The sequence below is a fragment of the Corvus moneduloides genome, chromosome W, assembly GCF_009650955.1.
Source record: "Corvus moneduloides isolate bCorMon1 chromosome W, bCorMon1.pri, whole genome shotgun sequence".
Taxonomy (NCBI): Eukaryota; Metazoa; Chordata; class Aves; order Passeriformes; family Corvidae; genus Corvus; species Corvus moneduloides.
In genome coordinates this window covers 5,394,396-5,417,378 of record NC_045510.1, presented here as the reverse complement: position 1 = coordinate 5,417,378, position 22,983 = coordinate 5,394,396, and positions in this window count along the sequence as shown.

The following is a 22,983-nucleotide window of genomic DNA, read 5'->3' as shown; positions in this document are numbered from 1 at the left end:
AAAGATTTGACCAGGTGCCTTGGGGCCTTCAAAGCCAGTAAGGAGGGGAGTAGTCAGCATGGTGCCCAAAAATCTGGAGGCCAATAGGGAAGGGGAGAAGTCAGCCTGGTGCGAAGGATCTTCAAGACCTGATGAGGAGGCAAAAAGGGACCGATACTTGACCAGCTCAGTCACAGAAAATGGCCATTTACCTTATAAAATGGCATTAGTTATGCTAGCCATATTACCAGAGATCAGGAGCAGGAGGTACCAGTTGCAGCTGTACATAAATTTCCTAGCCTTTTTGGATGCTTTGAAGTACCACCTGGTTTGGTTAGGAATAAAATGGCTGAACTCTTACAGAAGCTTTGAATGTTATTGAGTAGCTTTGCATGAGAACCAGGTTCCCTCTGGTCCCAGAAAATTTTGCTTTCTTGATATCCTTCCAAACTAAAGAGAAACAGCCTTAACTGATGAAAAAAACCCACAGCCCTCTTGATTTGATGGGAGAATCAAGAACCCTCAGTAATCAAGTGGCTAGATCTTTGCTTGATCTGAATTTGAAGGAGGAATGATGTCTTGATTCTGATCTTGATCTTCAATTAATATCTTTAAATGCAAATACCTCTTTTGCTTTAATGTAACTTTAAAGAAGCAATTATCTGTTTGTGATAACTATTTGACTACTTGGCTAATTTCTCTTTTTCAAGCAAGCTACTGTAGAGCTATCACAGGAATTATTTAAAGTCAACAGAAACAGAAGCCTCCTTCCAATGTGTTTCCTTTCTGACATGGTTACAACTGATTAAATGTATTATGCTAGCAGGAACCAACCTATCTTTTAGCAACTTGAATAAAACATAAATAAGTTTCAAAATCAGGTGATGTAAATTAAATAAATAGAATAGTTCCAGTTGGAAGAGACCTACAATGATCATCTAGTCAACTGTGTGACTATTTCAGGAAAATTTGCCTTCTTTAAGTGAATTCTTGCATACTACAGGAAGTAGTGAATAAAGCCAATCTTTTAAGATAAATGCTCCAATTACTACTAAATTAAAAGTCAACTGTATCAGATATTACTTCCTTCTGCTAGCAGTGACTTCTGGAAAACATATTTAACTTCTAGGAACAGGCTTGTAACAAATCTGCCTTATTTAGAATTGGAAAAAAGATTGAAAAACATATTTAAAAGAAATAGTACTTCAAATTGAGCAAAATCTGAAAACTAACTGAGATTTAAGAGGTTGGATGAGTTCAGCCTCCAGTTTATTAGGCTAGATGAATTTAACTCAGTAAAAAAGGTTTTCAAAATGCAACAATTAATAATAGAGAGTTGGTGGGTTTGCTGTAAAAATATATAACATATAGGTCAAGATTTTAATCCTCAAGAGTTGGTCGATATGGGAAAGTTTTAGTGCCTTCCCTTCCCAAATTTCAGTATCAATTAATGATTAGTTTTTTACTTTTACCAGTTGTATTGGGTCTGGCTGAGCTGGAGTTCATTTTCCCATAGCAGCTCTCACAGTGCTGTACTTTGCATTGGGAGCTGGAAAGGTGTTGAGAACACAGCAGTGTTTTGGCTACTGCTGAGCAGCACTGGCACAGCATCAGTGCTGTCTCTCAACATTCCACTCCTCATCAGTAGGCTGGGAGTGGGCAAGATCCTGGGAGGGGACACAACCAGGCCAGCTGACCCAAATTAACCAAAGGTATATTCCATACCATATGACATCAGCTCAGATATAAAAGCTAAGGGAGGGTGTCGGGGTCTCCTCCCCCTGCCGTGTAGCCCTGGGAGAGGGGCCCTGAGGGGAGGCACGGGGTTTCCTAGCCCCTGGGCAGCCTCGTTCCCGATTGGTTGGTTTGTGTTTCACTGCGCGGGCAAGGACCCTCGGTCCCGGATTGTAGGAGTTCCTCGGCAGAGCTCCGGCCATGCGGCTGGAGAAATAAACATCTCTCTGAAACATCTACCAAGAATCTGTCTATACATATTTCTTTCCCACGGGACTCCTGGTTTGATATATGCGTGTTACAGTATCCCCACTGTAACAGGAGGGGAAAAGAATGGGGGGGGACAACGGACATTTGTTACTTTACAGTGTTTGCCTTCTGGAACAACCGCTATGCGTGCTGAAGCCCTGCTTCCCAGGAAGTGGTTGGACATCGCTATCTGATGGGAAGTCGAGAATAAACTTTTTTTCCTCTTTACTAATGCGTGTGCAATTTTTCACTTTTTTTGTTTTAGTTAACTGTCTTATCTCAACCTACTAGTTGTTTTCCATCTTATTTTCTCTCCCCTGTCCTGCTGGGAAGGGGAGTGATATAGTGGCTTGGTGGGCACCTGGTGTCCAGCCAAGGTCAACGCACTAGATCAGTGTAGTTACATTGATTTTTGTGAATAAATGATCCCTACTATGTTTCAAAGAATGATAAACCACTGAAAGGAAAAAAGAAAGTCTAATAAATGTCCCTGGAGGGAAAAGTCACTGATAGTAGTCAGAAATCCCTTTGAAACAGATACGACTTACTGTTATTTAAGATGAGACCAATTCTTCAGCAGACTGTCTGGTCACAGCAAGACAATACTAAATGAATCATACTACTGTTGCAGATATTTAAACCCTTCTCCCACTCCTTACTTGTGTCTTCAGTTTTCCATTACAGATGCAGTACTCCTCAGGCTTTTGGTAGACAATGTATAGTATTTTTCCCTCTAAATAATTACATTTAGGTAGAGAAAATCTCTATGATAGTCAAAGAAGTCCAAACTGTACTTCTTATTTCCTCTTTATTTTCTTTATATGGACTTTGAAGCATAAAAGGCTTGATGAGCAACTTAATTTGCAAATACTGTTAAGAGATGTTAGGAGCCTGGCAACCTCCTCCAGCCACTTCAGCCCAGGACTCCCTCCTGCCCAGTTTCTTAAGCCCAGCCCAGTATCCTGGGCACTCGGAGTCTCTGCTCAGGTTGAGGGACTCAGCTGTCACTTACCTGTTTGCAGGTTCAACTAGTAGCAAAGCTGAGAATGTATCCCAAAAACACACAGAGAGCATGCTGACATGGCTGGTTATACAGACTGCCCCAGACAAGGTGCTGCCTTCAACAGCACCTAACATACAGGACCTGCATAAAACATAAAAATAGACAGCCAAGCTCCCTTTCTCCTCTGGCTGGTAGAGATAAAAAGTCACTAGTTAAAAGACATACACACGTTTGAGGATCCCTCAAGTACTGTCATGGACCCTCTGTCTACCTGGTAGCCCTGCCCCAGTCCCGGACCCTCTTACTTGCTTCATGGATGCCGACTCAGGCTAATTGAGCTTGATGCTGGATAGCAAACATGAATTTGCTCACAAGCTCATCCCCCAGGCATTCTACATTCACAAGTCCCCATGGACATACCAGCATTAACCCTTGCCTGCCCAGTGTCACAGCCCAGACCCAAGACCCCTCTGCTACTTGCTGGCAAGTACAGCTTGAAGTTTGCTAGTGAATATGCTTGCACATGCATACCCACACAGCTGGTTTGGGGAAGATATGGACACTCAACTTCCCCCTGCCCCTCAGCAGCCAGATCTAGGCACACAAGCTGTGACCTGCAGTCCTGCTCCAGCCATTGGCATTGAGCCTCTCACTTGCCTCACTGATGCTAGTTCCCCCCAATATCTGGCTTTCAGGACACATGCTGTTCCCCACCCAGTGGCTGAAAGTAAAAGACCCCCACTCCCCACTCCGGTAGCTGACACTACTGGCTATGGGGCACCTATACCCCCAGTCTGACTCTAGTAGCCAACAACTCTGGTGGCCGGTGAGCCTACGATACAAGGGACAAAGATGGGACAGTCCCTAGTACCAAAGATTCCTCCCCAGGTTAGGGTGAGAAAAGAAGCTTCCCCCAGGATGCTTTGCCCTGCTATGTTAATGTACCCCAGTTCTGCTTCCCTGGTTGGCCGTTGGCCTCCCCACCCCCTTGTTACCTTATATGTCCCATGCCCCAGAAGGTTCTCCACTCCAAGTTGCCCCCATTGGCCCTTGCCCCTCGCCACTCCCCCAGAGTTTCCCCATTGGCTCCCATTCCCTAGTCCTGCCTGTGTACCGCCCCCGTGCCCAGATCATTGGTCCCTGATGCTTGATCCGCTCCCGTATTTAAACCTGGACCCTCCATTGTTCTTTGTCTTTGTCCCTGGAACCCTTCACGGTGTGACAGCAATAAACCTTGTCCGTCCTAGACCGTCGTGAGACAGGTTAGTTTTACCCTACTGATGATGTGTTGTTGCAATAGTAATCCTGCTTTTTACACTGTATTCACATTGGCCATAGCCAAGTTCTGCACCAGTTCCCTGTGGGCCTCTGCGTTCTTGTCCATGGAACCCCATATGAGGACCCTTCCCGGCTCTTTGTCATCGATCCATTCCTGGAGCTATCCATGTGTGTGTGCGTGCATGCGTGTGTGAGTGTGTGGTGGTCCTGCCGAGCGGCTTCACTAAGGAGACGCTTTTAGGAAGGTCGCAGCACCTCGCACTCTGACAAGCCCAAGCGCCCGGCTAGTGACAGAGTGGCGCCCGAACAGGGACCTCATTGGAGCTTCCCTGTAAACGTCTCCAGCGGCTTTTCGCCGCTGTAAGCAAGCCGCTTTTGGTGCAGCCATTTCCCCAGAGAGAGCGCTGAGTTTTATCAGGGTGATCCGAGGGGTGACCAACAACCTTCTCGGGAAAGAGAAGACTGGTCAGGGATCAACGGACCATCCCGAGAATTTCAGTTGACCCTTTGGTGAGCGTATTTCAGGTCACTTTTTATCCTTTTCATTATCCTCTTTTCTCTCGGGTGTTGGGAAGAGTGTGGAGATGGGGGCTTTAACCCACACCCAGCAGGAAGCCTTTCTCCAAGTTTTGAGAGCCCTTGTTTGGGGAAATTTTTGTTTTTCAAAGGAAGATTTAATGAGTTTTGTTCATTGGTTGTTTAAGCAGTTTAGGGGAGATTTAAAGCGTCTTTTTCCTTGGTTGTTTGTGTTGGGAAAAATTTATTCATTTTACAGGCTAGTTAGAAAGCTGTTGAGGGTGCTGGGGATCAGTCGGGGAAAAACCCCTTTCACTGCTTTCCTCTCCTAGCATCCCTGACCCCTCTCCCCTGCCTCAGGAGAGATCGGGAGACAGATCCCACACAAGGGCACAGGATTGCTACCGTCTTCCTGACGTCTCCCGGTCTCCTCTGTTCCCTTCCCAGGACAGTAGTGGCCATGCTGTCCCAGGCTCTTCCCTAACCCTCCTACCTATGCCCACCTACCCAGTTCTGCCACCCCCGGTTATCTTCCAAGACGGCGCTAGCAATATGGCCAGCCCCGCCATCTTGTCTTCTCCCTCTCCAAGTTCTCCCGCCCTCACCCCAGCCACACAAAATGGCGCCGGCCATGTGGCGGCGGCCATTTCACAAACTTGCGACCCCTCTCTGCCCTTCTCCTCCCTCACGTCGATGGCCATGTCTGCATCGGGACCCCCCCCCACCGGGAATCCCCCTCCAGCCGCAGACCTTGCCTCTCCTTCCTGTGTTCCCACCCCCTCCATCGGTGGCTCCACCCCTGGGAACCAACCCACTCCTGGTTCCCACACTACTGGGACCGGAAGTGGGCACGGTGGCAACCGGAAGGACGCCATCTTGCCGTCCACTGCCGCACCACACCAGGCGGCTCCGGTTTGCCAAAAACTCTGCACCCCTGCCAAGCATTCTCCCTCTGCTTCGGAGGAGGAGAGCAGTGAATCCTCAGATTCCGACACTGAGTCTGAGGATCACCAGGCTGGGGTGAGAAAGCGGGCAGCCAGGGACGGTAACTGGGAGCTGGCAAATAAGATCATGCCATATACCGCCCCAGTTATTTATAAGAGGGGCGGGAGAAATCCACACTGGGAAAAAATCCCTTACCAACAGTTAAAAGAGCTATGCAAGGCCTGCAAGGAATATGGCCAGGGGTCACCATACTTTAAGAATCTGCTCTAGGTTACCTTCTCTGTGCAGACCCTAGTACCCCAAGACATTACAAACATCATGTTGTGCCTCCTCTCTCCAACGGAATATATGCTTTGGGAGAGAACTTGGAAGAAACAGTTAAAGGGGCTCATACAATCTTACAGAGGAGACGGCACTAGGGCTCATTTAAACATCGAGCACCTGAGCGGATGTAGTGGGTTGAACCTGAGTTGATGGACAGTCTTTTAGACTAATGACGCTTCTCACAATTTACATATTTAAACCACACAGAAAGGCAGGAATTTCCTTTCGTTCCAGCTCGCCTGCCAGAAGGTGGGGGGGGCCTCTGAGCTTCCGGGCCCCACCGGGCCAGGCTGGGGCCCCTGCCCCCCCCCCTCTTTTCCCAACGCCGCAGCACGGACCCTGGGTCGTTGGGGGGGGAACTGTCCCAGAGCCGCAGGCAGCTAAAACCAGCCATGGACTGCCACAGAGCTAAACCCATCCAGCGAGGCTTCTTGGGACTGGCGGGTCCCCCTCCTCTCCACACGGAGCCGGCAGAGCCAACGGGAGCCACCGAAGCCGCCTGTCTGCAGCCAGCACGCTTCGTGCCAAACTGAAGAAGACACCATGCAGCCAGCAGCACAAAGGGAGCGAGGCTTTCTCTACCGTAAAGCCTGAAGAAGAACAAGTGGCACGTTCTGAAGAAGCTCCACCGTACAACCAATCGCCATCAGAAGACACATGCTAGGCTCTTTTCACTGACGGTTCTTGTCACATTGTAGGGATGAAACGAAAGTGGAAAGCAGCCGTATGGAGCCCCACACAACGGGTTGCAGAAGCTACTGAAGGAGAAGTTGGATCAAGCCAACTCGCTGAACTCAAAGCTGTTCAACTAGCCCTGGACATTGATGAAAGAGAGAAGTGGCCAAAGCTATACCTCTACACTGATTCATGGATGGTAGCCAATGCTCTGTGGGGATGGCTGGAAAAGTGGAAAAAGTCTAATTGGCAGTGTAGGGGAAAACCAATCTGAGCTGCTGAAGAGTGGAAAGACATCGCTGCCTGAGTAAGAAAGCTACCTATGAAGGTCTGCCATGTAGATGCCCATGTCCCCAAGAGTAGGGCTAATGAGGAATACCAAAGCAACAAGCAGGTAGATCAGGCTGCAAAGATAGAAGTGTCACAGGTAGACTTAGATTGGAAACATAAAGGAGAGTTGTTCTTAGCCCGATGGGCCCATGATGCCTTAGTTCATCAAGGCAGAGATGCCACCTATAGGTAGGCACGAGATTGAGGGGTGGATCTAACCATGGACAGTATCGCCCAGATGATCCATGATTGTGAGACATGCGCTGCGATCAAGCAGGCCAAGCGGGTGAAGCCCCTGTGGTATGGTGGGCAGTGGTCCAAATACAAGTATGGGGAGGCCTGGCAGACTGATTACATCACGCTGCCTCAAACCCGCCAAGGCAAGCGCTATGTGCTCACAATGGTAGAAGCCACCACTGGATGGCTGGAGACCTACCCTGTGCCTCATGCTACAGCCCAGAACACCATCTTGGGCCTTGAAAAGCAGGTCCTTCGGAGGCATGGTACCCCTGAGAGAATTGAGTCTGATAATGGGACTCGTTTTAAGAATAGTCTTATCAACACCTGGGCTAGAGAACATGGCATTGAGTGGGTGTACCATATCCCTTACCATGCACCAGCTGCTGGCAAAGTGGAATGGTGCAATGGATTGTTGAAAACCACCCTAAAGGCACTAGGTGGGGGAACTTTCAAAAATTGGGACCAGCATCTGGCAAAGGCCACCTGGTTAGTTTACACCCGAGGTTCCACCAATAGAGCTGGTCCAGCCCAATCTGAATCCCTGCATACAGTAGATGGAGATAAGGTCCCAGTAGTGCATGTCAGAGGTCTGTTAGGAAAGACTGTTTGGGTTAATTCTGCCTCGAATACAGACAAACCCATCCGTGGGGTTGTTTTTGCTCAGGGACCTGGTTGCACATGGTGAGTAATGCAGAAAGATGGAACAACACGTTGTGTACCACAGGGAGATCTGATTGTTGGGTGAAAACCACCTGTAATGTGAAATGCCTGTATACCACTGCTTCCTGAGTGTCACTGTCACTGTTTGTACACAGCTGTATATATGTATACGTATGTATTAATGTGTGTGTGTAGAATTAGAATATATTAGTTTGGGCATTGAGCCAACGATATGGGATAAGGGGTGGAATGTCTTGGGGTGACTTTGTGATGTGTATCCCCTATCGCTGCTCTATGCCCAGAAATTAATTTTGTGCCTTTCTGTGCCTTTAAACTGAGCCTGAGAGGGGGAAGAAAAAAAAACTGAGCAAAACTTTTCAAAGCAGTTGTTTCAAGGACACAGAGATAGAGTCGGCTCTGTGTTCAGCTGCGGCAGCAGAGCAAGAGTGGAGAAGCACCCTGCTTGCTTTTTCTTTCAGCCAGTTTTTTCGGTTTTCTTTCCCTCCGGAGAGTTCAACTTTGTTTTCCTGGGACTTTGATTTTTTCCCTTCTTCTTTTCTGGACTGTTTCAGCATCAGAACACGCTGGGAGAATTTTTTTTCATCAAGGCCCCAGAGGAGGGATCACCCCATCCCAGCTCCGAGGAGGAGGAGAGAGGCTACCTATGGAAGGACTCTGAAATTTTCCCAGGTTTTCTCTCCACAGCAAGAGATTTTATTATTTAGCATTATTTTCCTTCTTCTGTGTTTTTTAAAATAAATAGTTTTTATCTCTTTCACTTTCCTTCAAGGAAAATTTATTTTTTCCCAAACCTGGTGGGGGAGGGGTGGTTGTAACCTGCCTTCTATCAGAGGATCTTTTTCCTCCAAATTTGTCCAAACCGGCACAGCAGAAAAGGTAACTTTGAGCGCCCACAAGACCAGGCCCAAGACCTCCCCGAGGCTGTCCTTAGAGACATTAGAAAAGCAGCGGAAGCAGCACTGCTTCAAACACCTGATGATGCCACTCCCACCCTGAACTTTTTGTATGTTAGACAAGGCACAGAAGAGTCTTTTAATAAATTTATTGACTGTCTAAAGGGTTCACTTGTGAGGCAGGTTGAGAACACAGAGGCCTGCAGGGAACTGCTGCAGAACTTGGTTATGGCCAATGGGAATACAGAGTGTAAAATGATTTGAAGGGCCCTCCCTCTCGACCCTGAGCCTACAATAGACCAGATGATTGAGGCCTGTGCCAAATTAACATCCACTGAACACAGAATAGCAATGGCGGTCTCAAAAGGGGTGGCTGAAGCCTTGGTGGCATCATCCAAGGAAGAACAAAGATGCTTTAATTGTGGGGAAATTGGACACTTTATTAAGGACTGCCAGGAACATCGTGTGGCCAAGGACTTTCACCGACCTGTGGGGTGCCCACCATCAGACTGCCTGACTTGTCAACATCACCATCAGCACCACTCGGGAAACGGCCAGCAGAGTGTGGGACAGCCCCGTGCTACGACACCAAATGCCAAGCCGTCCTGCCCTGCCCTGCCTGCTGTCCTGGAGTCTCGGAGACAATTCCTGATTACACCTATGCGGACCAGGAGCTCTGGGTCTCCGAGGCATTCCAACAGATCCAGGTGGGAACCCAACAGCAGCTCGTGAGTGCCCTTTCTATTCAGTTTGATGATGAGGGCATGTACAAAATCCCCACAGGACAATTTGGGCCCCCGGATGGCCCAAGAGACATTTTAATTACAGGTGATAGACTTTATGGGCTGGACAAACTTTATGTTATTCCGGAAGTCCAAACCGTCGGCCCTCAAGACGAAATTTTTGTAACTGTTTCATGCAATGAGCCCCCTTGGTTTTTATACCAAGGAATGGCCATTGCCTAATTTTTCCTCCTGCCACATAATATAGACTGCGTCCCAGAGAACCCAATAGCATGCTGGGTTGAAGTTGTGGGCCCAGATAAACCTATGGCAGAGCGCGGCCTGCTTAACAAGGGTTCTATCTTCCAGGGATGGCAGACACCAGAGCAGATGTCACACTCATTGCCTGCTCCGAGTGGCCATAGGACTGGGAACTGACTCCAGTCAACAGAGTCATCTTGGGGATTGGAGGTGCTGCGATCTCCATGCGCAGCAGAGACAACATTATCGTGGAGGGACCCGAGGGTCAAGTTGCCACCATCAGGCCCTTTGTGGTCAGGTCGGGTATCACTCTGTCGGGCAGGGACCTGTTATCTCAATGGGGGACTCAACTAGAAATCCCTACACCATCTCGGGATTTTTAGTTGGGGCCACTGCGGAGCGCGCCACCCCACCGCTGACGTGGAAAACCGATAGCCTGGTGTGGATTAACCAGTGGTCCCTTTCAACTGAGAAGCTGCGTGGTCTCGAGTCCCTCATGGAAGAGCAGCTTTCCAAGGGCCTTATAGTACCCACCAACATCCCTTGGAACTCTCCTGTCTTTGTTATTAAGAAACCTGGCAAAGAGAGGTGGAGGCTTCTCCACGACCTCAGAAAGATCAATGAGGTTGTAGAGGAATTCCTTGTGGAGTGGAGGCATAAGATACCCCAGGAGAGCTTGGGCATCCCAGGGCTGTTGCAGAAGTACCCCTGACGGAGCCTCAGGCTGAAGATAGGCTTGCAAGGCACCTGCTAGCCGGCAGCTTTGAACAGCCTTGGGAAAAGGTATACACTGGTCAGCTCCCCCGCTGCTTAGAGGCTTTCTCATGGGAAAGGGGCATGAACTTTGAAAAAGTATAACTTGGTGAAGGTAAACAATAAAACTGGAGCACGATGCTCAAATCGTATCGGTGTTCGGGTCGTGACTCCGGCTGGCTCTCCTGCACCCAGGCCCCCCCCCCCCCGGCTAAAGAGGTCATTGAGGACATGGGTCCCCTGCAGCCTGGCCTGCCCTCACCCTCCATGCTGCCGCGCAATTGGAGACTCGCAGTCATAGATATCAAGGACTGCTTTTTTAACATCCCCCTTCATCCTCGAGATGCACCCTGGTTTACCTTCTCAGTCCCATCCCTAAACAGGCAAGCCCCTCTAAAAAGGTACCACTGGCGAGTCCTCCCTCAGGGGATGAAAAACTCACCTTCCATTGAGTCAAGGTTCTAAAAGGTTAAAATTTTAGCTAAGAGTTAGAAGAAATTTGTATTAATTAAGATACAGAGTAGAGAAACAAAAGATAAGTTAATGATTAGTAGATGCCTAAGCTAGAGTTAAGTGATGTATTATTTGCCATTATATTTTAAGTTTTGTTTGTAGGAGGAAACGGAATAAATGAACAGTCATCAAAACAAATTGAAACTAATAGAACCAAGAACAGCACCTGGGTTTCATAATAATTAATCAAAAGTAGGAGATCTTGGGCTGCGCCAAGAGGTCATGAAGGCCTGCCAACAGCAAGAAAGTTAAAAGGTTACTGTGAGGAAGACATTCCTGACTTCATCTTTCAGGACCACTGACCCAGTTCGAGACCACCGACCCAATTCAAGAGAGAAACTGTGCATGTGTGAAAGACTAATGATCTCATTTTAATATGAAGGGGAGGATGGGAGGTTCTGGGGTCATACACATGTAGAAGGTAAAACTTTGTGTAATAAATAGAGAACAAAGAACCTTGTACTTTGCTGGCATGTCTTTAGGAGGCTACTCCCATGCTGCCCGCTGGTGCCTGAATAAACATACCACTTTTTAACTTTAATTAGTTAGAGGGTCTTTTGTCTGTGAATATTGGGATTTAATGAATCATTCTGGCGAGCCAGGGAGGAGAAAGTTCTGTTTGGCTGTGAGACCAGCCCGGGCTGGTGGACCCCTCGGGGTGCCCCCGGGATATTCCTGGAGAGAGGTCTCCGCTGTCCGGATTGTTCATCCAGCAACAGACAAGGACTCCTGACTACTAAAACTCCGGACAATACAGTATGTTTAAAGAAAATACTGGAACAGTGGAACAGTGACCTGTAAGGCATACACGTGGTCATGAAAGGCCATTGGTAAGTCGGAGGGAGACGTCCCACGCACAACTGGTGCCTGTGTAGTGTGCTTGCAAGCTGCAGTGGTGTCTAGTGGCCAGCAAAAGGCTGTGGAGCTGCGTTGCTGGGCCGGGGATGCTCAGGCATTATCTCTTGGCAGAGGGGATTTTGCCGTTTGTTGTGCCATAGAGGGCCTGGTTTTGGTCTGCTAGCAATTCGGGGCTAGCAGTTTTAAAGGCAAATCCTTGTTTGTTGTTCCGTAGAGGGCACAGTTGTTTATGTTGTTGTGAGTGCCATAGAGGGCATGGGTTGTCAATGAGAGCTAGCGGTTGTTGTGCCGTAGAGGGCACTGTTGCTTATGTTGTGAGGAGTATGTGCTAACTGTGTGAGCGGCTGTGTGAGGGTTTGTTGAGACGTGCTTAGCATGGAGCAAGAGAGGAGTTTGGACCCGCAACGAGGCGGCCGGAGAAAGACGAAGCATGTATGGTGAATGTTTGAAAGTGAACGCTGTGTGCTGTTTTGTTATTGTAATTGTGGTGCGTATATTTGGTTATGAGGGGCTGGTATCGGCTGTAACATCCAGTGTTCTTGCTAAAAGGGCCCGGGCCTTAAGAAGCGATAGAGACAGCATTTGCTGTCTGAAGTGTATTTTAAAGGTAATACCGCCATCATGTGTCAAAAGTTATAATTACAGCCTAAGAAAAAAAGTAAGTTTAGATATGAGTTGTGTTGGTAAATTGCCCAAGTTATAACAAAAGTGAGTTTTGTACCAGACGTTATTGTTGTTTTGTAACCCAGTGCAGAAAGTGTAGTCAGTATTGACAGCCCCTTTCAAGTTGATTTTAACCTGAGCTGTGGACCGTGCAGAAAGGGCTGTAAGAGAAAGTAATGGGAACCAGCCAGAGTAAAGAGATCCCTCAAACTAGTCCTTTAGGATGTATTCTGACACACTGGAAAGAATTAGTGGGTTGTGGTGGTACAGAAAACAAAAAGATTCTTATCAAGTTTTGCACACAATGGTGGCCACTTTATAAGCTCGGAGAAAGTGTTAGATGGCCACCAGCTGGAACTGTAGATTATGAGACCCTATTACAGCTTAGGCTTTTTTTGAGACAAGAGCAGAGATAGGAGGAGGTAACCTACACTGATTTATTTTTCTCCCTCCAAAACCACCCCACGTGGCAGAGGGAGTGTGGAATTAAGCCTCCTTCTGATCCCTTAGTATTGGCCTTAGAAAAGGATAAAATTAATAAGAGAGCCTTTTGCAGGGGGGGGTCCCGAGTGCAGGGGAGTCGGCCAGAGTCACGACACGAACACCGATACGATTTGAGCATCGTGCTCCGCTTTATTGTTTACTTACACCAACTTATATCTACTTTGCAAAGATTAATGCCCTATTCCCACGAGACGGCCTCTAAGCAGCAGGGGAGCCGACCAGTGTGTAACTTTGCCAAGGATTTTCAAGGCTGCCTGCTGCCAGGTGTCTTCCAGGCTTGCCTGTAGCCAGGGGCCAGTTCAGGGTTTTTTCCACAGCCATCCTGGGTTGGTCAGACTTTCCTGGGGTATCATATGCCCCTGTTCCACAAGGAATCCCTCTACAAGAGCCTAAAAGGTGTTGCAGTACCTGTTCAATAAACCAACGCTGCACACACCCTAATAAAGTGTATCCAGCTGACTCACTGGAGCAAGAGCTTGGAGATTTGTTTAAACCACCCCCTAAAAGAGAGGAATTGACTCCTACATCACCCCCCACCTCATTTCCCAGGGGACCAGCTCCTATCCCAGCTCCTATCTCACCCCCCACTTCGATCTCGATCCCAACTCCAGCTTATGTTCCATCCCCCACTCCAATTAAAGCTATTACCATCTCAACTCCAGCTCCAGCTATAAGTACAGCTGAATCAACGCCAGTCCTAACTTCAGCTTCCACTTCATTTCCCACTTCACCTATACCCTCTTGGAAAAAGACCCCTAAAGCTTTACTATTGTCCAGCAGTGACAGTGAAGGGGAAGAGCTGCTTTCCCCAGAGGGTCCTGTAGCATCCCGAACCCAGAAACAAGCTAAAGAAATCATACAAGTGCCTTTGAGAGAGGCAGTAATTTCTGAAGGAAAAACAATGTTAGTTAAAATCCCTTTTTCTACAGTAGATCTGGAGGCTTGGGAAAAGATTGCTAAACGTTATCGGAGTGACCCAATAGGTGTTGCAAAGAAATTTCGATTCATGGTTAAACAACACAGACCTGACTGGTTAGATATTCAACTGTTGCTAGATGCTCTTACAGAGACAGAAAAACGACTAGTTTTGAGAGAAGCAGGGAGCTTAGCAGAGGACGCTTGCAAAATAACATAAATGAGAGTTAAGGATGTTCTTCCTCTCCAAGATCCGCAGTGGGATCCTAATGATGACAGTGACATGGAAAGATTAGAAGATTACCAAGATTTCATAGCAAAGGGACTGGAGAGGGCAATTCCTAAAACCATAAACTGGTCAGCCCTATATGCAATCAAGCAAGGTCCCTCTGAATCACCCTCTGAGTTTTTAGAACATTTGCAAGACGCAATGCATCGTCATATGACATTAGACCCCGAATCTGAGGAAGGGGCGCAACACCTGGTGAGCTTATTTTTAGGACAGTCTACAGGGGATGTTCGACACAAACTTCAGAAAATACGGGGCCCAACAGCACGAGATTTAGAGACTGCTAGAAGAAGCACGGAGAGTTTTTAGCAATAGAGAAAGGGATGTAAGCAAGGGATGAGGAAATTAATAGCAATAGTAAAAGAAAAAGAAGGAGAGGGACATGGACAAGGACCACCCTGGTTAGGGAGAAATCAGTGTGCTTTTTGCAGGAAAATCGGACATTGGAAGAACCAATGCCCAGAACGAAGAAAAGGCGCTCATCAAAGAAGAGAAGACCAAAAGAGGGACGGGGTGGCTGCTCACGCTAAAGAAGACTGAAGGAGACTGGAGGTTCCCACCCTAGGGGACCCTCTGGTTATAATTAAACTAGGGAACCAAGAAAAAGAAATGGAGTTTTTAATAGACACAGGGGCAACATACTCAGTGCTAAATAAAGCTTTAATGCCAATAACAAATGGTTATGTTGTAGTGAGGGGAGCAACTGGTCAATCTGAAAGAGCATACTTTTGCAAACCATTGAAATATAAACTTGGGAGACAATGGGGAATTCATAAGTTTTTATACATGCCTAATGCTCCATCAGCACTTTTGGGAAGAGATTTACTGGAGCAACTAGAGGCAAAGATAGTATTTAAAAATGGAGAAGTTACTTTGGAAGTTAAAGATCAACCATACATAGAATTGTTAAGTTTGATGTTGATAGCAAATGAAACCAAAGTTGAAAATGAAGAAGAGACTAGCAAGAAAATAATAGATCAAGTATTCCCTGGGGTATGGGCTTCTAACATACCAGGGAGAGCAAAGAATGTACTCCCTGTACAAGTTAAGCTTAAGGAAGGAAAACAACCAGTTAGAGTTAAAAAATATCCTTTGAAAAAGGAAGACAGGGAAGGAATTAGCCCCATAATTGAAAACTTTTTGCAGATAGGACTTTTGAAAGAGTGCCAATCTGAATACAATACTCCCATTTTACCTGTCAAAAAGCCTGATGGATCATACTGAATAGTACAGGATTTAAGAGCTGTTAATAAAATAAATGAGGACTTATACCCAGTGGTTGCCAACCCCTATACTTTATTAACCTGTTTAACACCCGAACTAACTTAGTTTACCATTTTAGATTTAAAGGATGCTTTCTTTTGCCTTCCTCTCCATGAGGCTAGCCAGAAAATTTTTGCATTTGAATGGGAGAATCCCAAGACTGGACGCAAAGCTCAGCTCACATGGTCCGTACTACTCCAAGGATTTAAGAACTCCCCCACAATATTTGGAGAACAGCTTGCAAGAGATCTGGAATCCCGGGAAGCCCCATCAGAAGAAGGACAGCTGTTACAATATGTAGATGACCTCCTGATTGCTACTAAAACACAAGAGACATGTGTGGAGTAGACGGTAAGCCTTCTAAACTTTTTGGGTTTACAGGGGTATCGAATATCTCAGAAGAAAGCCCAAATGGTGAGGCAAACATTTATCTGGGCTATGAGGTCAGTGCCGGACAAAGAACCTTAGGGCAAAATCGCAAAGCAGCAATATGCCAAACTCCAAAACCCCAGACAGTAAAAGAACTGAGAACCTTTCTGGACATGACAGGGTGGTGTAGAGTGTGGATTTATAATTATGGGCTGTTGGTTTAACCCTTATATGCCTTGGTTGCGGAAAGAAACAGAGACCTTCAATGGACGAAAGAAGCAACACAAGCTTTTAACCAACTAAAGAAGGCCCTCATGTCAGCCCCAGCCCTGGGACTTCCAGATGTGAGTAAACTATTCTTTTTGTTTTCTCATGAAAAGCAAGGGATTGCATTGGGAATACTAGCACAAGACTTAGGCCCATATCACAGGGCAGTCACCTACCTCTCTAAGCAGCTGGATGCAATGGCTAAGGGATGGCCAGGGTGTCTCAGAACTATTGCAGCAGTGGCAGTGAACATCCAGGAAGCACGGAAATTCACCCTGGGCCAGAAAATGACTGCTAGTGTCCCACACAGTGTCAACAGTCCTGGAGGTAAAAGGCGGACACTGGCTTTCCCCACAAAGGTTCTTGAAATACCAAGCTATAATGGTAGAACAAGATGATGTAGAAATTGTGGACACTAATATTGTGAACCCAGCTTCCTTCCTCAGTGGCAGTACAGGAGAACTGGTGATCCATGATGGCCTGGAGACCATCAAAGCCACTTACTCTAGTCGCCCGGCTCTAAAAGACACTTCTCTCAAGGACACCAAAACCTGGTTCACTGATGGAAGCAGTTATGTCATCAGTGGAAAAAGACATGCTGGGTATGCAGTTACCTGTTGGAATTGTAAAAGGACGAGAGCCTGGGGATCCCAGCGGGGGGAGAGATGCAGTCCAAAACCAATGTGGTTGATAAGCGCAAAACTCCGTTTATTAGCAATCCAAAGGCACTTATATAGTATACCAGCTTGTTAACTCCTAAGTGGCTTAAAGTTTATCACAGCACATTTCTACCTCTACATAATTGGACTTACATTGGCAAGCTTCCATAGTCACGTTATGATTAAAAGAATTCGGTGTTCACCCTCCTCCCTCCGGGTCTTATCTCCAGCTGTACCTTTTCAAACTTCCTTCTTATTCCCAGCTTGGTTCTTGTTGCCTCTCTGGAAGGCGTAGCGACCTGGTTCAGGAACGGCACGACGACCACCTCAGGTCGTTCGGGCCATCAGCTCGCAGACACCAATATGGTAGACGGCAAATGGCGTTTATTCATGGGTTACACAGGGTTAAATAACTTGGGTTTACTGCGTCACTTCCTTCTGGTCACGTATTACCTGTAGAGGGGAGGGGTTTTACCTGTCCCGCACAACGCGATATCTTCCGAACGCCTGTCCCTAATCTCCTACATTTCCCCCCCATCCTAAATTATCCACATTTCCCCCCCCCCCCCATGACTGATTAAAAAACATGCAAAGTATAAATGGTATAAAATTTCAAGAACTAGTAAAAACCTACATAACAAGTTATAAAAGGTGATATAACATTCACAAAATAAATGCACTCTAGAGCAATTGCTGGCGGTCAACAAACAGAATGTTAACCTTTTCTAACCGGCTTTTAACAAATGACACCAATTTGTTTAATATGCAAGGCCCGAAAATCAGCGTTAGGAGTAACATAGTGAGGGGGCCTATTAGAGTGGAAATAAGGGTGGTCAGCCATGGAGACTGGTTAAACCATGACTCGAACCATCCTTGTTGGGCTTCTCTTTCTCTTTTTCTCTGGGCTAGTCTTTCTCTTAGTTCAGTCATTGAGTCCCGTACAACTCCAGTGTGGTCTGCATAAAAGCAGCATTCCTCTTTCAAGGCTGCACACAGGCCTCCTTGTTGCATGAGCAAGAGGTCCAGTCCTCGCCTGTTCTGCAGGACGACTTCTGAGAGCGAGGAGACAGATTTCTCTAGAAAGGAGATGGATTTTTCAATCCTTTGTAAGTCCTCATCAATAGTCATCTGCAGCTGAGAAAGTCCCTGGTGTTGGGTCACGAGGGCCGAAACACCTGTGGCCGCACCGGTGGCTCCGAGGCCGAGCAGCATTGCGATGGTTATGCCCGTTATTATTTCTCTCTTGTGGAGCTGGCTAGGTTCTTCAAAAAGGTGGTACATTTCTTCTTCCTGGTGATACAGGACTCTAGGAACAATTAGAACTCGGACACAAAAATTAGAAATTTGTCACCCTGACTTTCAGTAGGGCAAGGGCATCCCTCCCCAACAAGGGTGGACACTTTGGCATAACATATGGGAAAAGGGTGATAGTTTTCTCCGGTCCTCTTTCGGTGCAGAGCGTTATCACTATTAGCTGGGTGCTTTTTTGGGCTCGAGATAGTCCCCCAACTCCGCCCACCATGGGGGCCTCCTCCAGTTCCCAATGTATAGGCCAGTACGTTTCTGGGACAACGGTAACATCTGATCCCGTGTCAATCAAAAAGGGGAGACGAATAGCAGAGTCCCCTGGGTTGTTATGGAGACAGCAAACTCCCCACACGATCGGCGGGTGGCTGCCCACCTTCATGGCCAAAGCCACCTAGGGGTCTCGCTCCCAGGAGTTTGTTCCTGCTGTGCCTGGAGCACAGACAGGTTTAACTGAGCCATCGGTTGAGCTGTGGAATTGGTCATTTCCCGGGGGCGCAGTGGGTGTGGGAGCTCCATGGCCCATTGAGGATTGGCATAGCTGGGCCGCTTCATGTCCTGAGTGGGAGGGAGCTGTGTGCGGCCCGGATGCCCCCTCCCGTTTCCCTGCAGCTTGGATCTGCATTCTCTGGCAAAATGTCCCTTTTTCCCACATGCCCAGCATGGCCCCCTAGGTCGGGTCTGGCGTGGGGGAACCACTGTTGTTGGAGGCTCTAATTGGGGACAATTCATTACAACGTGGCCTGCCTGGCCACATTTAAAGCATGCCATTACGCTGGTTATTGCAGTGCGGACGGCTGCCTGGATTGGGGCCAGATGTTCTTCTTTTGCGACATGCTTAATCATATCTGCAATACTGGACCCGGCTGGTAATGACCGTAAAATGTCCTTGGTGGCAGAATTGCATTGTTGCCGCAAGCATTCTGCCACCACAGGGCCCTTTGCTTCTGGGGGCAAAGCAGAGGAATCGACCGCTGCCTGGAGGCGGTCTACAAATTGTGTGAAACTTTCGCTCTCACTCTGCTTTATTGTGGACCATGGCGATGGTCTAGCAATAACTCTGGAAGCAGAGCGGATAGCTTCTCTAGCAGCACGGGTAGTTGCCATGACTTCGTGGGCCCGTAGGCCCTCGGCCTGCGCCTGGGGTGTGATCATGGTTGGGTCCGTGCCCATTAGCCGCTGTAGGCTGGAGCCGTGGAGAGGGTGGTCTGCCCCGGTTACTAGGGCTAGTTGCTTTGCGCAATTGTCTTCCCACTCTTGCTTGAAAACAATCATCCCCGCCCCATCAAAAATTAATCTGCAGGTTTGTTTGATGTCAAATGGGAGCATGTCATCCCCTCCAAAAAGGCTGTCGATGAGGGTGGAAACCATAGCCGAATTAATCCCTCTGTCTGCAATTGCTTTAACAATTGCTTGTATATCTTTAGGATTTATCGGTGAGTAAGTCCTCTGGTTTCCGCCTTGCCCTCCTACCCGGACCGGGAAAGCTAGCGTGGCTGAAGGGGCCCATTCAGCACAGGCTATTTTTATCTTTCTCCAGTCTGTAAGCGGAGTACGTTCTTTTTCAAATTTCCCCTTGGCCCAAGTAGGAGCGCGGTGGTTATAGCTTTTATCTGTTCTTAAATAATCTTGGTCGGAGTCGGAGTCGGTTACGGACCATTCGTCAGGCCACCCGCTCCAGCTGTAGTCCGACTCGGAGCCGGAAGTCAACTGACTGGATACTTCCGGGCTCCGGAGCTTTTTCACCGGGCTCCTACCCCGCCCCCTTCTCTTAGGATTGGGCCGTTCCTTCCCCCTGGGCTCGCCCCGCCTCCTGTTGAGGGAGGCTCTTGCTATATATGGGCATGTTTCCGGGCGAGCGCTCTGGTTGGCCCTGGTTCCCCCTCCGGGATTCCCCCCCCTTTTCCGTTCACGCGCGTCTGCGGTATCTAGCGGCCCTTCTTTGATCCCGCCGGCCGCGTCTGCGTTACCTGGCGCACCTCCCCCGCTTGTGCCGGCCGCGTGTGTGTCTCCCGGCGCACCTCCCCCGCTTCTGCCGGCCGCGTGTGCGCCCCCCCCATCCCCTCCGGGGTCGGCGCCATTCTGCGGGGCATAGGGCGGGGGTCTGGCCCACGCCGTTTCGGACTCCGCTTTAACGGCAGCCCCCCGTGCCTCCTCCACCAGCCCGCCCCAGAATGACTGCGCCCGGTCCTTTCCCTCTGTAGGTAGGGTTGGGCTGGGGGGCTGTGGAGAGGGTCCTTGCTCCTGCGAGCCTGTACGCTCTGCAGGGGTACTTTCATCTGCCGTTTGCGTAGCTGCCCCAACTCCCAGCCGAGGTGTGGCTAGCAAACAGTTCCGTGCGGCTTTCCAGGTCTCCTGCTCTTGCAGAGCCTTACGCAAAGCCTGCACGACTTTTCCTCATAATTTAAGGTATTTCCCCGAACCCGAGGACATTGTTTCGTCGGCTAGAGCCTTGGTACATTTGTCCCATACTTCTGGGTGGAGTATATCCACCAGTCGGTCTATGACCCCAATTTCCAAAAGCCTCGCAACAGCGAGAGTAAAATCTTTTGGCTTGCAATCAATGCCCCATTGCTTATGAATCTGAGATACGACCTTCGCGAGAGCTTCCATCCTCCACGCTGGTCCGGGAGTGTCCTCCCCGCCAGGCTGGTCCAGCCACGCCGGCCACCGTTCACCCATCCAGGCGAATTCCCGATCCCAGTTCCGATTCCGGATCCCGGGTTTTCGGCACCACTTGTTGCCTCTTAGGCGGCGTAGCGACCTGGTTCAGGAACGGCACGACGACCACCTCAGGTCGTTCGAGCCATCAGCTCGCAGACACCAATATGGTAGACGGCAAATGGCGTTTATTCATGGGTTACATAGGGTTAAATAACCTGGGTTTACTGCGTCACTTCCTTCTGGTCAGGTATTACCTGTAGAGGGGAGGGGTTTTACCTGTCCCGCACAACGCGATATCTCCCGAACGCCTGTCCCTAATCTCCTACAGATAATGGACCTGCCTACACCTCTCAGGGGTTTAAAAACTTCCGTCAGCAGTGGGGATTTCGACATGTTACAGGTATTCCTCACTCCCCAACTGGACAAGGCATTGTTGAATGTGCCTATCAAACCCTCAAGCGAATGCTGCTACAGCAGTCAGGGACCACTAAACTCAACTCACCTTTCCTCAGACTCAGCAAAGCGTTGTTTACCATAAACTTCCTGAACCGCACCTTTCCACCTTGGTGGAAGCTGAGGTGAGCCTGACTGGAAATGAGTGGAAGAAACATCTCATTGTGACTGGTCCAGAGGCCCCGTGCATTTTGGGCATAGACTTCCTCCGAAGTGGGTATTTCAGAGACCCAAAGGGACTCAAGCGGCCTTTTGGAATAGCTGCTGTGGAGACAGAGGGCATTAAGCAATTGAACACCCTGCCTGGATAATCAGAGAACCCATCTGCAGTAGGCCTTCGGAAGGTGGAAGAATAAAGAGTACCAACTGCTACCTCGACAGTGCATCGCCGACAGTACCGGACAACTCGAGATGCTCTGATTCCCACCCACAAGATGATCCGTGAGCTGGAGAGCTAAGGGGTAATCAGCAAGACCCACTCCCCCTTCAATAGTCCCATTTGCCCTGTGCACAAATCTGAAGGAGAATGGAGATTGACTGTGGACTATCGTGCCTTGAATGAAGTGACTCCACCACTGAGCGCTGCTGTGCCGGACATGTTGGAGCTCCAGTACGAGCTGGAGTCAAAAGCAGCGAAGTGGTACGCCACTATTGACATTGCCAATGCATTTTTCTCCATTCCTCTGGCAGCAGAGTGCAGGCCTCAGTTTGCCTTCACCTGGAGGGGGGTGCAGTATACCTGGAATTGACTGCCCCAGGGGTGGAAGCACAAACCTACCATCTGCCATGGACTGATCCAGACTGCACTAGAAAAGGGTGAAGCTCCAGAATATCTGCAGTACATTGATGACATCATTGTGTGGGGGAACACCGCAACAGAAGTGTTTGAGAAAGGAGAGAAAGTTATCTGGATTCTCCTGGAAGCTGGTTTTGCCATCAAGAAGAGCAAAGTCAAGGGACCTGCTTGAGAGATCCAGTTCCTGGGAGTGAAATGGCAAGATGGATGGTGTCAGATTCCCACCGAGGTCGTCAACAAGATCACAGCAATGTCTCCAACAACCAACAAGAAGGAAACACAAGCTTTCCTAGGTGCCATAGGCTTTTGGAGGATGCATATTCCTGAGTACAGCCAGATTGTGAGTCGTCTCTACCTGGTTACCCAAAAGAAGAACAATTTCCATTGGGGCCCTGAACAGCAACAAGCCTTTGCCCAAATCAAGGAGGAGATCACTTATGCAGTAGCCCTTGGCCCAGTCAGGACAGGACCCAAAGTGAAGAATGTGCTCTACTCTGCAGCTGGGAGCCATGGTCTGTCCTGGAGCCTTCGGCAGAAGGTGCCTGGTGAGACTCGAGGCCGACCACTGGGATTCTGGAGCCGAAGCTACAGAGGGTCTGAAGCCAACTACACCCCCACAGAGAAGGAAATCTTGGCAGCCTATGAAGGAGTCCAAGCCGCCTCAGATGTAATTGGCACTGAGGCACAACTCCTCCTGGCACCCCGACTACTGGTGCTGGGGTGGATGTTCAAAGCAAAGATTCCCCCTACCCACCATGCCACCAATGCCACATGGAGCAAATGGATTGCTCTCATCACACAGCGCGCCTGTATCGGAAAACCGAATCGCCCTGAGATTTTGGAAATAATCACAAATTGGCCTGAAGGTGAAAACTTTGGTCT